The 15099-nt window shown below is 62.1% G+C and overlaps 1 long non-coding RNA gene across 1 annotated transcript; it reads right to left on the bottom strand.

Moving 5' to 3' along the window:
- Positions 1-12100: 12100 nt before the first annotated feature.
- On the bottom strand, positions 12101-13754 carry LOC122442363. Its single transcript, XR_006269640.1, has 2 exons — positions 13518-13754; positions 12101-12227 (listed from the first exon to the last, which is right to left on the bottom strand). It is a non-coding gene; the product is annotated as an uncharacterized LOC122442363 (long non-coding RNA).
- Between the last annotated feature and the right edge of the window lie 1345 nt (positions 13755-15099).

Raw genomic sequence — 15099 nt, forward strand, 5'->3', positions numbered from 1 at the left:
GGCTATCCACTCCAGTATTCTTGCCTGGAGAATCCCATGGACAGAGGAGCCTGGCGGGCTGTGGTCCGTGGGGTTGCGAAAACGTCAGACACGACTGAGCGATGAAGCAACCACAAGCCCAGCCAGAGGGCTCCGGCCACAGATCTGATCGCTGGGCCTCACTGCTGGGGGAGAAGCTAAGCCCAATGTGCCGGGCGGGCGGTACCAAGGGCCTGCGGGGGGCTGGGCAGGGGCCCCAGTTCATGTGGATCAGGAGCTTCAGAAAGGGATCCTATTTGGACACATGGTCCAAATAGGTGTAATTAGTTAAGGGTCTTGAGATGAGACCACCCTGGGTTGAGGAGGGCGCTGAACCCACTGACAGGTGCCCTTCAAAGAGAAGAGGGAACAGACCCAGTCACAAACGAGAAGCCCGGTGAAGACAGAGCAGAGACTGGAGAGACACGACCACAAGCCAAGGGACCCCGGAGCCCCCAGCAGCTAGGTGAGGCAGGAAGGACCCTCCCCTGGAAACTTCGGAGGCAGCGTGGCACTGGGACACCTTGATTGCAGGCCTGCGCCCTCCAGAACTGTTGCTGCCCAGTCACATCCAACTCTCTGCGACCCCATCAACTGCAGCATGCCAGGCCTCCCTGTCCGTCACCAACTCCAGGAGTTTACTCAAACTCATGTCCATTGAGTCAGTGATGCCATCCAACCATCTCATCCTCTGTCGTCCGCCTCTCCTCCCGCCTTCACTTTTTCCCAGCATCAGGGTCTTTTCCAATGAGTCAGCTCTTCCCATAAGTGGCCAAAGCATTGGAGCTTCAGCTTCAGCATCAATCTTTCCATTGAATATTCAGACTTGATTTCCTTTAGGATGGACTGGTTTGATCTCCTTGCTGTCCAAGGGACTCTCAAGAGTCTTCTCCTGAACCTCAGAAAGCATCAATTCTTCGGCGCTCAGCCTTCTTTACGGTCCAGATTTCACATCCATACATGACCACTGGAAAAACCATAGCTTTGCCTACATGGACCTTTGTCACCAAAGTGATGTCTCTGCTTTTTAATACACTGTCTAGGTTTGTCATAGCTTTTCTTCCAAGGAGTAGGCATCTTTTAATTTTATGGCTGCAGTCACTGTCTGCCGTGATTTTGCAGCCCAAGAGTACAAAGACTGTCACTGTTTCCACATTTGCCCCTTCCATTTGCATAAAGTGATGGAACCAGATGCTAGAATGCGGAGAATCTATTTCTGTTGTTGGCAGCCCCTGGCCTGTGACCCTTTATAATGGCGGCTCCAGGAGAATCAAACAGTGCTGAGAACAGGACAAGGAGTGACGTGACCAGGGCTGCCCATCCTGGCCCCCAAGCCCCAAGTTTGAGCAGCAATGTGCCAGGTTATCAGTGGCCCTGGGGCAGCCCTTGGCCAGTGACTGACTGGAAGCCAGCCTCCCTCCTGCATCGGATCCACGTCTGTAATGAGAGGTCTTGGGAGGAAGCGTGTGCCCGGGCCCCCGAGAGTAGGCACCTGTCAGAAGGACCTGCGTTGTCCGGTGCCTCGCCTGCCTCCAGGGCGGGTGACGCCCCTGTCCTAGGGTGGGGGCTGGATTCACGGTGCACCCCCGGCGGCCACTCATCACCTCTCCCCAGTGACCAGCACTGTCTCCTGGGGGAGCTCAGAGCAGCTTTCCCGGCTACGTGGTCCCAGGTATGCCCCAAGGAGAACCTCAGGGAAGGACCACTCACCCCGGGATCTCCCCGGGGAGTGCTGTTTCCAGTCGCCGATGGGTAAAGAAGCTGCACAGGAGACTTGGATGCCTCAGAATGAAATGTCTGTGCTTTGAACGACGCTATCAAGGCGGTGGAGAGGCAGCCCAGAATCATATACATGAGAAGGAGTAATATCCAGGATTCACTAAAAATTCCTACAGGGACTTCCCTGGCGGTCCAGTGGCTAAGACTCTTCAATCCCAACGCAGGGGGTCCGGGTTTGATCCCTGCTAAGGGGACTAAATCCCACGTGCTGCGAGTAAAGATCCCACTGCTGCAATGAAAATCGAAGATCCCGCGTGCCGCAACGAAGACCCAGTGCAGTCAAATAAATTAAAAGAATGCTTTTCTTTTTAAAAAAAGAACTCCTACCACTCAAAAACGACAAAAACAAACAGTCCGACTCCAAATGGGCAAGAACACAAATAGACATTTCTCCAAAGGAAATATACATTTTACCAGCAAGCACGTGAAAAGATGCTAAACACCACTGATCATCAGGGAAAATGATCGTTACCACAGTGAGGTACCATCTCATGTCCATTTTATCATGATACTATAAATATAAAACAGAACCACCAGAAAACAAGTTTTGATGAGGATGTGGGGAAATTGGAAACTGTGTGCACTGCTGGTGGGATGTAAAATAGTGCAGCTGCTTTGAAAACAGTGTGATGGTTCCTCAAAACATTAAACATAGAATTATTAACACCACAGAGGGATGTCCCAGGTGGTCCAGTGGCTAGGCCTCCATGCTTTCATTACCGGGGCCGGGTTTGATCTCAAGCTGAGGAATTGAGATCCTGCAAGCCTCCGCAACACGACCAGAAATAAATAAATTAATTAATTAAAATGTAAAAAAAGGATTACCAGACGATTCAGCAATCCCACTTCTGGATGTTTACCCAAAAGAACTGAAAACAGAGACTTGAGTAGGAATTTGCTCACCCATGTTCAGAGCGGCATTATTCACAACAGCTGAAATGTGGAAGCAACCTGAGTTTGCCCTGATGGGTGAACAGCGGAAGTGAGTGTGGGCAGCACTAGCCTTGGAATACGATTCAGCCCCGAAAAGGAACTGAATCTTGATGCAGCTGGCAGCGTGGATGAACCACAAGGACATCATGCTGAGTGAAATCGGCCAGCCACAGAGGAACGATTATACTCTACGACTCTAGCTCGGTGGGGTCCCAAGTGGTCACGTTCACGGAAACAGTCCAAAGACGGCTTCACTTTATCTGTGGGGAGATCCGGGCTGTGGAAACAGGAGGGGCCAGTTCATCCCAGTGCTTCTTTTAGGGGAGCCAGGACCCCCCCCGACCCAGCCCGGCCCTCCTGGGCTGGGCTTTCCTCCTCTGTCTGATGGTTGATGGCTTGGCGAGCTGTCATGGGGGTGGGAGGCTCCTGAGACGATGCCTGGTACCAGAGTCCCACTGCCACAGCCCCTGGCTAGGCCCTCAGAGCCTGGCGGGAAAGAGGTGTCCCAGACAAGGCTGACTCTGATGAGGGTCAGAGGAGTGCCCCACGGGAGGCCGGGAGGGGATATCAGCTGCCAGGTCAGACAGCCCCCGTGCTGTCCCTGCTGGGCTCGGCCGGGCACCTCTCTGACCCTCGGTCTCTTCATCTGCTCAGCAGCATTTGTAATAGCACCTCCGAAATCATGCTCAGCAAGCGCCTGGCACACAAGCAGCAGCTTTACAACCAAGCTGCCCTGAAAGCACGTTTGATAAACCGGGGAACAGCGCCTTCCGTGAGACCAGTGCCACGACTAGCAAGGGCACTGCAGAAACATGTCCAATGGTCCGGGTGAGCGCTCACCATCCAGCGTCAGATGAGAGCGTGATTGGATGACAAACCGGTGAGTTTACCCCGTGGCTGTCTCACCCTCTGGAGGCGAAGCCCGGGCCCCAGGGCGGCTTGTTTGCAACAGCCCCTCTGGTCTGGGGGCAGCTCTGAGCCCTGAGCTGCTTGAGGGTCACTCATGGAATGAATGAATGAACGGATGAATGAGTGAACGGTGCCTCCAACTTTGTGAGGCAAGATGCGTTATTATGAGTGTGCAGAGCCAATCTAGGGCATGCCCCAGATACTAAGAAACTGCCCCTGCCAGGAGGAATTACTGCTGATTTTTATCTCCTTTTTGTGTGTGATCCTCCCCTTATTTTTTGCATTCCCAAAGAGCTGCAGTGAATGTGTGGGAGAAAAGGTCAGAGCTGATGGGTGGTTGTGCAGGGTGGGGGTGGGGGGTGGGAGTCGCAGCTCTGTGCCCTCTGGCTCTTCTGCCAGGCAGGATGGATGGATGGATGGATGGATGGATCGTAAGGAGGAATGGTCCTAACCCCACGGACTGGGCAGTGGGTGCTGGAGGCCCATGGGCTTCAAGCCCTGAGGAATGTGTTCATTTCACCCCCTCCCCACCCCGGGGAAGGGAAAGGGCACGCTGCAGCTCCCCACTCTGCTCCCCGGCTTCCAGGCCCCTTGCACAGGGCATTTTGCAAGAGATGAGAAGGAAAAACCAGGCCCTCCCCGCTGCCATGCGCTGGCCCTCGGCAACAAAAGTGATTCTGTACTTGAGAAAAGGAGAGGGTTATGAGAAAAACTTCCCGTTACAGGGCTTTACATTTGGAGGGAAAATGCCGGGCCTTGCCGGGTCGTGCCAAGGGGGGCTGTCACAAAAGCCCCTTTGTTCCCCCCACCAGTGCCCGACAATGGTACAGAAAGAAATTATCTTTTCAGCAAAAGATTAAGCGGGCGTCCCAGCCAGGCTGGCGTGTTTCCTTGTGGCTGGGAGTGGGGGGTGGGGTGGGGGGTGGACTCCTCTTCAGCCCCAGGTCCTGGTGGGCCTCTAGGAGGAGGCAGCAGCGGCGTTCCCAGGAGCTGACGGCACAGCTGGGAGCAGGGGCTGGGAGACCCCGCAGCAGGATGAGACAGCTGTTGCCCCTAGTTACAGATAGGGAACCCGCCGCTGCCCCACCCCCGCGGCAGCAGGCTCTCCCAGGGTCTCCCAGGGTCCCTGGCCAGCCCTCCCTGCCCTGGGAAAGGGATGATGTCAGAGCAAGGGGGCTTGGGCCACCCAGGCGGGCATCAGGGGCTGAGCCTCCAGGGGGAATTAGGAGACCAGTCTGCGGAGCTCACCTGCCCGCCTGGCTCACCTGCCTGCCTGGCCTTCGCCCAGCCTCGCACCTGAAACTCCCAGTTTCAGTCTCCACTGCGTCCAAGACTGCGCCCCACCCAGCGTCAGCCTGCCCGCCCCCCACCCCCCCAGCACTCCTGAGAAAGCCCCTCCTGAGAAAGCTCCCAGGACAGGGGCTGCCGGAGGCTGGGCTCCTGGGTTTGCAGGGCTCCGGGGAACACGTGTGCTTTCAGGAATGGAGATGAGTCTGGACGGGCCGGGACCACCCTCAGCCCAAAGCCCTCAGTCCAGACTGGGTGCCAGGGGGCAGGGGGCATCTGCGGAGAGGGACCACCTCCAGCCTGTCTCCAGCGGCACCAGTGAAAGCGAGGAGCAGGTCAAAGTGTGGAGGACCCTCTCTGCCAGAGGGGTCTTGGAACAGGCTGGAACCCGGGGCGTCTGTGGGTCTCTGTGGGGGCAGGGAGGCCCTGAGTTGGGAGGGTGGTCCTGCTCCCGCCCTGCGCCCCCCAGCAGGCTCTCCTCACTGTCCCTCTTGCCCTCGGAAGGGACGGGGGAGGAGGTTCAGCTGGCAGGAGATTGGGGGTCATCAAGGCTCCCGGTTGTGGGGGTGGGCTCAGAGAGGAAGGGTGGGCTAGAGGGAGAGTGTGAGCCCCCCTCCGGGCCTGGGGCTGCCCACCTGGGCCTTCCTGAGTCATCGTCTCCTCCTGCCCTCCCTGCCTCTCCTGCCTCACTTCTAGGCCCAGAAACTTCCAAGCAGACTCTCGGGGGTGGGGGGAAGCAGCCTGGCTGCTGGGCCCCCACTGCCTCATGATGGACGGGAAGCCAAGGCCCAGAGGGGAGCTGGCCAAGTGAGGTGGGCAGCGGGTGGCGGGGGGCCTCTGTTGACCACGGCTTCCCACGGCTGGCCCCCAGTGCGGCCATGGTGGCCAGCGAGGGAAGGAGCAGCCCCAAGCTGCCCAACGTCTTCCTGTTCATAACTCGTAACTCGGACGGGGCCTGTCTCCAGGTGATTTTGCAGCCTTGCTGAGCTCTTGCTCAGCTTGGGTCCCGGCTATGCAGCTCTGTCTGTGGCCCTGAGAGCCCAGGACAGGGCCCCTGGGTACCCACAGCCGCTGCTCACATCCCAACATGGATGGACCCCTCCAGAGTCCCGAGTGCTCAGAGGAGACACAGCCTGTGATGTGAGGTGTCCACGTGCACGGCGGGGGTGGGCGTGTGGGAGGGACAGGGCACATAGGCGGGGTGGGTCCCCCAGACGCCCAGCCGTGTTGTGAGTCACATCCTGGGGATGCAAGGCGCTCAGCTTGGCCCTGACCCTGCAGTGGGCCTTGTTTTACAGCTGGATTCACAGAGCTTGGGGGCCCTGCCGTGGCTGCAAACTGGTGGGCTGGAGCCCAGCTCGGCCTCAGGGGATCTCCGCGGCCCACCGGCCTCCGGGGTCTGCCGGTGTCCCTGCTGTGCCGTCACTCAGGGGTCCCCACACCCTGCTCAGGGCTGAGCACTGGGGCAGCTGAGTCTCCCTACTCACCACCGAAGGCTATGCCCGAGCCTTCATGACCCCGGCTCCCTGTGAGGCCCCAGGGCTATGTGTGTGGGGGGGTGGGGAGCCCGCCCCGAGGGCCTCTGCGAAGTCTCTGGGGGCAGCCCGAGCCCTGGCGTCTCAGCTTGGGGGCCGCCACCCACACGCCCTGAGCGCTGCGCCCTCCAGGCCGAGTGGAAACGGGGCAGAGAAGCCAGAGGGCAGCTCCGTGCCCTCCCTGCGGGCCCTCACCTGCGGCCCCGTCCCGCCCGGCCTGCTGCGCTCAGCTCTACCCCCCGACCCCCGTCAGTGTCTGCACCCGGGGACTGGCCGTGAACGAGTAAGAGGTGGGGCCCGGGGTCCAGCCCCCGCTGCCCCTCCCCGCGAGCGCCCATGCCGGAGGCGCCTGAGGGTGGCGGGCAGGGACTCTGTGTGTGTCCGGGGGAGTGTGTGCGTGTCGGGAATGTGCCGCAGGCTCCGTGTGGAGGCGCTTCTGTCCCCGGGCCCCGCCCCGTCCACCGCGCGCTCCTCCCGTCCCGGCATCACCGCGCCGGGTCGAGTGCTGCCCGGGCAGATTCCCTCCTCTCCCAGCCTGGGCCTCGAGCGCCTTGGGGTGCCCCAGTCAGTAGGGAACTCTCTGATCGCTTGGCCCAGTGTTGTGGGGGGCGTCCATGCTCCCTGCTCCCAGGCTTTGTTGAGAATCCCAGGAAGCCCCCCAAGCAGGGGACCAGGAGACGTGGCAGGAGAGGCCACTCTTGCCAGATGTCCTGGACTCCACGCCAGGCGGGGGCTTCAGGGCATCCTGCAGCATCTTGGGCTTGCCTCTAGGGTGGGCACCAGGGCAGCGGGGACATAGCTCCTCCCGGAAGCAGTTCTCTTGCAGGGGAGGCCCCGGGAGCTCCCGTCAGCCCTCCCAGGTGGACGCAGGGGCCAGGTGACCCGGGCCAGGCGCCCTGCACGGCCCTCACTTCCTCTGTCCACTCTGCGTGCTGGCAGGGGGCGGGGTGGGGGTCGGGGGTGCAGAGCGCCAGCGCCGGGGCCTGCCATGTCTGGGGTCTCCAGGCGGTGATTTTGGGGCTGTGGGTGGGATGCGGGAGGAGAGAGGTCCCTAGGGCCCTAGCGTGTGGGGGAGGCAGGTGGGGAGGGGCGGGCCAGGTGGACAGGGACACCTGCCGCTGCAGCCTGGGAACGTGGGAACCGAGCTGGCCTCCGGCGCTGGTGGACGGCCTGGTCCCACAGGGGGAGGCGGGGGTGGGGCAGCCGGCCTGGGGCGGGCCGGGGTCCCTCAGGTGGGCTCCCGAGCTGGTGCTGACCCTCCCCTCGAGCGAGCACCGCTGCTATTCAAGCTCCAGTCTGCGGCGGGCTCTGCTGAGCCCCGGGCCCCGACCCGAATCTGTCCTGGGGAAAGGGTGGTGGCCACAGAGCCTGGAGGACCACAGAGAGGGGGCCCAGCCCCCCAAGGCTGTGCCTGCCGCCTGCACCCCCACTGCAGCAAAGCCTCTCTGCCTGCGTCCACCCACCAGGGGCCTGGTACACCTCCACTGCCCCCCTCCGCCCAGTTCCTGGCAGTCAGAGGGCCTACATCACGAATCTGTGGCCCCTTCCCACTGGTGACCCCACACCCAGCAAGCCCTTGGGCCCCGGGCTGAGGGCACAGGCCACAGAGAGCATGGGAAAGGGACTCTGGTGGGAGGCGCAGTCCCTGCAGCCCTCGCGATCTAGAAAGGCCTGCACTGCGCCCACTTTACAGATGGGGACACTGAGGCTTGGGTGGTCCCCCCGGTTCCTTCGGGCAGCACCTGGTGAGAGGCGGGGTGTGGGGCCTGCATGGCGGGCCTGCAGGGCTCCCCCGTTCCTGCCTGGGGCTGTCATGCACTGTCCCCACAGGCGTCTGGACCAGGCTCCGCCAGTCGTTGGGGGAAGCTGAGGCCGGACACCGTGCATGACCCCAGTCTCCCCTGACCACTGGGGGTCGAGCTGGAGTTTGAGTCCGGGAGCCAGGCTCTTGCCCAGGCTGGCCACCCTGGAGGGCAGTGGGTGGGTGGGAAGGACGGAGCCCTGGCTGGGTGGGCTCTGGCAGGCCCGCTGGCTGGAGGCAACCCTCTGGTTAGGTGTCTTAGGGCCCAGGGAATGGTTGTGTGAGTTCAGGCTCTCAGCAGCCTGGGGACCCCCATGGCTGGAGTGGGGGCCATCTGCGGGGAACCTATGTGCTTCTAGTCCCTGCTGAGGGCTCCCCGGCTGCCAGCCGCGGCCCGGCCAGACCAGCTCTGCACACCCAGACGTCCGTCGAATCTCCAGACTCTCACCCCGGGCTCAGTTTCCCCACCTGTCAGCTGGGGGGGACACCTCCTCCCCTGATGAGGACTCAGCCTGAGACCCACGGACTCCCCGGTCTGAGCTCGAGTCTCCTGGGGTCTCGTCCTCTGACTCTGAAAACTGGGTGTGCCGTTCTGTGCTAAGGTTCATGCTCTCTGGGGAGGTGAGGATCAGATTGTGGGGTGTCTGGAGCCCTTAATGTGAAGGGGCAGTGGGGGAGGGCAAGGCTGTAGTTACCCAGACTTGGCTCAGAAGTGCAGGCAGAGGGTGTGGCTTGGGGGGTCCTGTGGAAGGGTGCTCAGGGCGGGGGTCACTCCAGGGCGGGAAGGGGGGCCCATGCTGCAGATAACAGGGGCCTGAAGCAGGAAGGCAGGATCAGGAGGGCCGTGGGCAGATGGGGGCATGCGGGGAGGGGGGCCATGCAGGGGCGCTGGGGCCTGCTGGACAACGGACCACTGGACGTTTCCCCACAGGCTCACCCCCCAGGGCTCCGGCCTCCCTGAGCTGGGGGCCGCCCCGGAGCCAGGATTTCCTGAGGGAGTGTGTGTCAGAGCCGGTGGCTGGCTGGGGCCCTGGACAGGGTGGCTCCTGGACAGGAAGTGTGTGTCCCTGATCCCACCACTCAGGACTCTCCTGAGCCCCAGACCAGCAGCTGGGTGGGTCCTGGGAAGGGAGAGTGCAAGCCGTGCCCACAGGACCCGACCAGCCTCACACCCCAGGCCCTCCCCAGCTCAGGAGCCCCCCAGAGCTGCCCCTGGCTCATGAGATTCAGGCACCCTTGTCCCAAAGTCAGCATCTCCCCCAGCTGCACACCTAGGACCATGTCCTCTAGCATCCTAAAGGGCCAGGGAAACATCTCCTCCTGCAAGAAGGCGGCGGGGAAAGACCTTCCACCAGTGGGCATGGCCAGGCCCTTCTTCCCAGGGTAGGGTTCTGAGGGTTTCCCAGCAAGTCAGACCCCAGGCTGAGCTCCTGGACTGAGCCTGGGCTGCTCTGCTGCCCCAGACAGGCTGAGAGAGGCCCCCGGAGCTGGAAGGAACAGGGGGTCCAGCACTGTTGGGAAGCCTGGCCTGCCCTGCCCTTCCTGGGCTCCCCCGCCAGGCTCCATCTCTGGGTTCTGGCTGCCCTGACCCCGGGCCACACTTACCAGCTCCTTCCCCTGTCTGCTGCCTGCTGGGGGCTCCCCAGTTCCAGGGACCTGTCCCTTCAGGCACAGCTCCCCGCATGAATTACATGCCTCAGGCTGGAGGTCTGGGCAGGGCCCATGAGTCCCAGGGACACACGGTGCTTTGCTGCTCCTGCTGACCCAAGGCATGGGGTGGAGGGCTGGCTGGAGCACCCACAGGCAAGGTGCTGGGCCCCCAGGGTGAAGTGGGCTCAGGACGCCCTGCCTCCAGGCTGCGCTGAGACCCCCCAGGACGCATCTCAGTTAACGGTGACTGTGGGCCTGGCTTTGAGTTCATTTGGCTGCATTCATTCATTTAATGAGTATTTATTAAGCTCCACTGTTTGCAGGTGCTGGCCGCTGCCAGCATCGGCCCCTCCTTGGGGTGCCCCAGGCAGGAGGGATCTCGGGGATTGGAGTCGGGGGGTGGGAGTGTCTGCCCAGAGACAGTGTGGCCGCAGTAATGGGATCGGGCCAGTGGGGAAGCTGAGGTCAGAGAAGGGGGTCATGTTCCACACCCCTCACCTGCACATCTGTCCTTGGAACCCAGGGCCGGACCCCTGGCAGGACAACTGTCTGCTGACGGCTGTCCAGAGGCACAGAGGGGCCTTGGTGGGCAGCTGCATGGGTGGCTGACGCAGGTACTTCAGGGGTCAGCGTGGGGTCCGTGTGCTGCTCCGACCTCCAGGGACACGGTTCTCCCAGCTGCCCGTACGGGACCTCCGTCCCCCCAACCCGGGATGGGTCCTCCCGCTGAGCTGCGCGTCCGCCTCCTCCCTTCACCCCGCCTGGCTCCCCTGACAAATTTCTGTCCCTCTTTAGACCTTAGCCAGGACAGGCCCCACCAAGGCCTTCCAGACACGTTCTCCACCCTCTTCCCAGGGAGGCCGTGCCCCGTGCTGTGCACCCCTCTGTCCGGCCCTTCTCTCCTGGTCCAGGCTGGACCCTGAGCCTGGAGGTCATCACTGCAGTCCAGCGAGGCCTCCACCCCGTCCTGTGAGAAGCAGCAGTCTGATTCCAGGGCGGCCGAGGAAGTGAGGAGGGGTGGAAGCAGCCCGCCCCCAGGACGATGCCCTAGTGCGGGGCCGCAGGAGCTGTACCCGTGCTGGCTGGGCCCCTCGCCCCCCACCTGCCCCCGGGGGCCTGAGGCTGGATGGACTGCGGGCCTCGTGTTTCTGGATGCCCGACATGCCCTTGCACTGGGGGGTAGTGCCCGCTCTTCTTGGCAGCTCTTCTGAAGGGCCAGGAAGGAGGGTGCTGTCAGAGGAAGGGGACCCACAGCCGTAGGGCCCTCAAGGGCACGGGACGCCCAACCCCGGCCCTCACCCTGCCCCCACCCTGACCCAAAGGCCACTGTCACCAGCCGCATGGTTGGACTCCTCCCCGAAGCTCTGGACACTCAGTTCTTGAGTCTGGGAAGGAGGAGGAACAAGAAATTAGGGGTGTGTGTGCGTGCATGCGTGTGCGTGTGGGTGTGTAGGCGTGCTTCCCCTCCCACGCCCATAGTTGGGTCATTCCCTGAAATGATGTACTGCAGGTGACCTCACACTCTGCTGGCAGGCACTGGGGTCCCTGGAACAATGGCCCGGGACCGGCATTCCAGAGCGGGCTGCAGGGACAGGCGGGAACCTCTCCCCTGCCCTTTCTCCAGCCCCTGCAGAGACCCAGCTCAGATGGCCTTTTTGGGAACGGCTGCCGCACGGCCCCTGAGAAAGTCCCGCCCACAGTGCTGTCTCTGTTCTCTCCTCTGTATCCTCTCCCCAGAGCCCAACCCGGCCTAGAGTAGATGCCCCGTGAACCTGCGCTGAGTGAGTGGAAGAGGGGAGGAGTGGATAGATGATGCATGGATGGGAGGGTGGATGGATGGTGGGTGGATGGATGGATGGATAAGTGAATGGCTGGATAAGTGGATGGGTGGATAAGTGGATGGATGGATGGATAAGTGGATGGATGGGTGGATAAGTGGATGGGTGGGTGGATGGATAAGTGGATAGATGGATGGATAGTGGATAGATGGATGGATAAGTGGATGGGTGGATGGATAAGTGGATGGGTGGATGGATAAGTGGATAGATGGATGGTGGGTGGGTGGATGGATAGGTGGGTGGGTGGCTGGATGGATAGATAGATGGAAGGAAGGAAGAATGGGAGGACAAATAAATTCACACCAGGCTCTGTTGTGTCCTCGGATTACACACACCAGTAGGAGAGGGAGTTAGACATTAGGATTTATGCTCAGTGTAGTCAGCACTGAGATAAGGATGTATGGATCACGCAAGCGAAGAAGGGACCTTCGCTTCAGGGGGATTCAGGGAGGCCTGATTGGAGATCCAGGTTGAGACCTGAAAGACAGATAAGAGGCAAAGTCATGTTCCAGTCGGGGCACAGCGTGGCCAAAGGCCAGAGTTTAGGTGGAGAAGGTGAGGCAGGAGTGGCCAGATGCATGGGCCAACAGTCCAACCTTTTGCCCCCTTCTCCTTGTCAACCCAGGACGCCCGAGGGCAGGGTCTGGGTCCTCCTCCTGGCACAGGCCCAGCCACAGCAGCAGAGAGGATGGGGAGAGAGTACCAGGAGGGAGAATGGGGTGAGGGTACGGAGGGAGTACCAGCAGAGAGACTACGGAGAGAGCACGGCACAGCGGGGCTTGGGCTCCATGAGGCGGCCCTGGCCCCACACCAGGGTCTGGAGGGGAGGCTGGGGGCCAGGCCCTCACCGCTCCAGGTGCAGCCCAGGGCAGGAGGTGGCAGCTGTGCCCTGGCCAGGATGAGGGGGCCGGCACACCCCTGGTGCCCCGGTCTCCTCCAAGTGTCCTGCTTTCTGGGGATGACACTCAGCAGGGTTTGACCATGATTCCTGCCTGAAGTCCCAGGGGTTCCCGTCACTTTGTTCTAGAAACAGGATCTGGGCCCCAGGTGGTAAGACGCTGAGAGATGGAGGCAGCACCCCCTCAGCGGACCCCAGCAGCAGGGAGGGGAGCGCTGCCAGGAGCCCCTCCCCCCTCTGCCCGGTCCCCTTCTCCATCATGAGACAGGTAGGTGGTCCTCAGGGAGCAGGTCCCACCACCTGCCCTCTCCACAATGGAAGCCAGGGCGGCCGTGGGGCCCGGACACCCTGCCCAGGGTCCTGTCTGAGGAGCAAGGCTCCGTCCTGGGAATCAGCGGCTGCTTTTCCCGCGAGTGTGAGAGAGTGAAACCTCCGTCTCTAATTATACCCTGGCCCTTCTCCTCCTGCTGCCAAACCTTCCCACTTCAAAGGCCGTTGGCCTCTGGGCAGGGAGGGAAAGTTTCTGGGTGTCCTCATGTCTTCCCTCCTCCTGGGGGTGGGGTCCCTTGGGAGCATCCGTCCCGGCTGGGGGAGGGGGTGCAGCCCAGGGCGCCTCATCCTTCCGTGAGCCCTGGGGGCTCCGGGCCGTAACCTAGCTCACCAGACTGCCAGCCTGTGCAAATGGGTAGGCACTCAGCCCAGGACCCCAGCCCAGCCGCATCCCCATCTCCTCTGGCCCTAGCTGGGTGGGACGCTGCGGCCCAGAGAGGTGGGGGTGGGAGCCTGGCCTGCTCCCCACACCCGCGCCCAGTGCTTCTCCAGCTCCAGCCCCTCTCTGGCCCTCCGTGCCCACTGGCAAGCAACCGCACCTGCTACACACCCTCTGGAAGCTCTGCTCTCTGGAGTCTGGCCCCAGTCCCAGGCAGCGGGCCCCCCACCGCTGGGGCTCTTCTGAGCCCTGGCTCATCCCAAGTTCGCTGCCCTGGGCTGCCCCTTCCCCAGGCTCTGCATCCAGACCCTCTTCCCAGAGACACACAGGATGGCACCTCTAAGACCGCGTGGCCACCTTGAGCTGGTGGCGCTGGGGAGTGCTGCCCCAGGCCAGAGCCGCACCAGAGAGGGAGGCAGGGGTCAAGGGGCAGGGGCAGGCCTGGCCCAGGCTCAGGGCACGGTGCCCAGAGATGCCTGGAGGTGTGGGGGAGGCAGAGCCCGGGTTCCCAGGCTGGGGATCAAAGCAGCTGGAACGGGCGGCTGATGAGACAGGGAGGCCGTGTGTACCTGGGGAGGCCCTGTGGGCAAGGCCGGGACTTTAAAGACCCTACCCCGGGGGTGGGGCGCGGGCCAGGCCCCCACCAGCCATGCAGCTGGATGGTTCCCACAGGGCTGCAAGGGAGTAGATGTCAGTGCTGGGCCTGGGGTGGCACGCCGGGGTGGGGGGAGTACCAGCGGGTGAAGGCCCACTCGGTGGTATTGATAGAGGCTGAGTGTTCAGAATGAGGGAGGTGATTTCCTCTCTGCTCTGCACTGATCAGGTCTCCCAGGCCGAACTCCCAGGCTGTCCCAGGAGCCCTCCCCAAGCCCTGAGCCATCACCCGACCTGCAGTTTCCAAGTCCCGTTGCTCCCAACATTGCCCATCCTAGAGCTGCCTGCTGGCCTGGCCCTGTGTGTGGAGGTGCCAGCTGCCTCCAGCCTAGTGGCCCCCAGGGCCAGGGTCGGGGTGCCAACAGAGGTGGTCAGTCAGCGGGGGCTCAGTTAAGATGAAATACTCCTCCCTTGAGGACTCCTATGCAGGAAGGAGGGAAACAGAGGGGAGCAGGGAAGAGGAAGGAAGGAGGGAGGGAGGGAGGAGGAGGGAGGGAGGAGGAGGGACGGAGGGAGGAGGAGGGAGGGAAGGGAGGAGGGAGGAGGAGGAGGGAGGAGGATGGAAGGAGGAGGGAGGGAGGAGGGAGGGAGGGAGGAGAGGAGGAGGAGGGGGAGGGATGGGGAGGAGGGAGGGAGGAGGAGGGAGGGATGGAAGGGAGGAGGGAAGGGAGGAGGGAGGGAGGAGGAAGGAGGGAGGGAGGAGGAGGGAGGGAGGGAGGAGGAAGGAGGGAGGGAGGAGGGATGGAAGGGAGGAGGGAGGGATGGAAGGGAGGAGGGAAGGGAGGAGGGAGGAGGGAGGAAAGGAGAAAGGAGGGAGGGAAGGGAGGAAGGAGGGATGGAAGGTAGGAGGGAAGGGAGGAAGGGGGAGGGAAGGGAGGAAATGGGGAAGGAAGAAAGGGGGATGGAGGAAGCTCCCAGGACCCCTCAGGCCTCTGAAGCGCGCCTCCCACCTCACCTGCCCCACCCCATTATACCATGAGAGGCCCCGAAACTCACTGCCTCTTCCCAGACCATTTGATCTCGATTTCAAAGGGGTCTTTGTGCCGTGCCTGCTGGCATGTGGGCCTGGCTGCTCCTGACTCACCTGT

Source organism: Cervus canadensis, chromosome 5, assembly GCF_019320065.1.
Source record: "Cervus canadensis isolate Bull #8, Minnesota chromosome 5, ASM1932006v1, whole genome shotgun sequence".
NCBI classification, from domain to species: domain Eukaryota; kingdom Metazoa; phylum Chordata; class Mammalia; order Artiodactyla; family Cervidae; genus Cervus; species Cervus canadensis.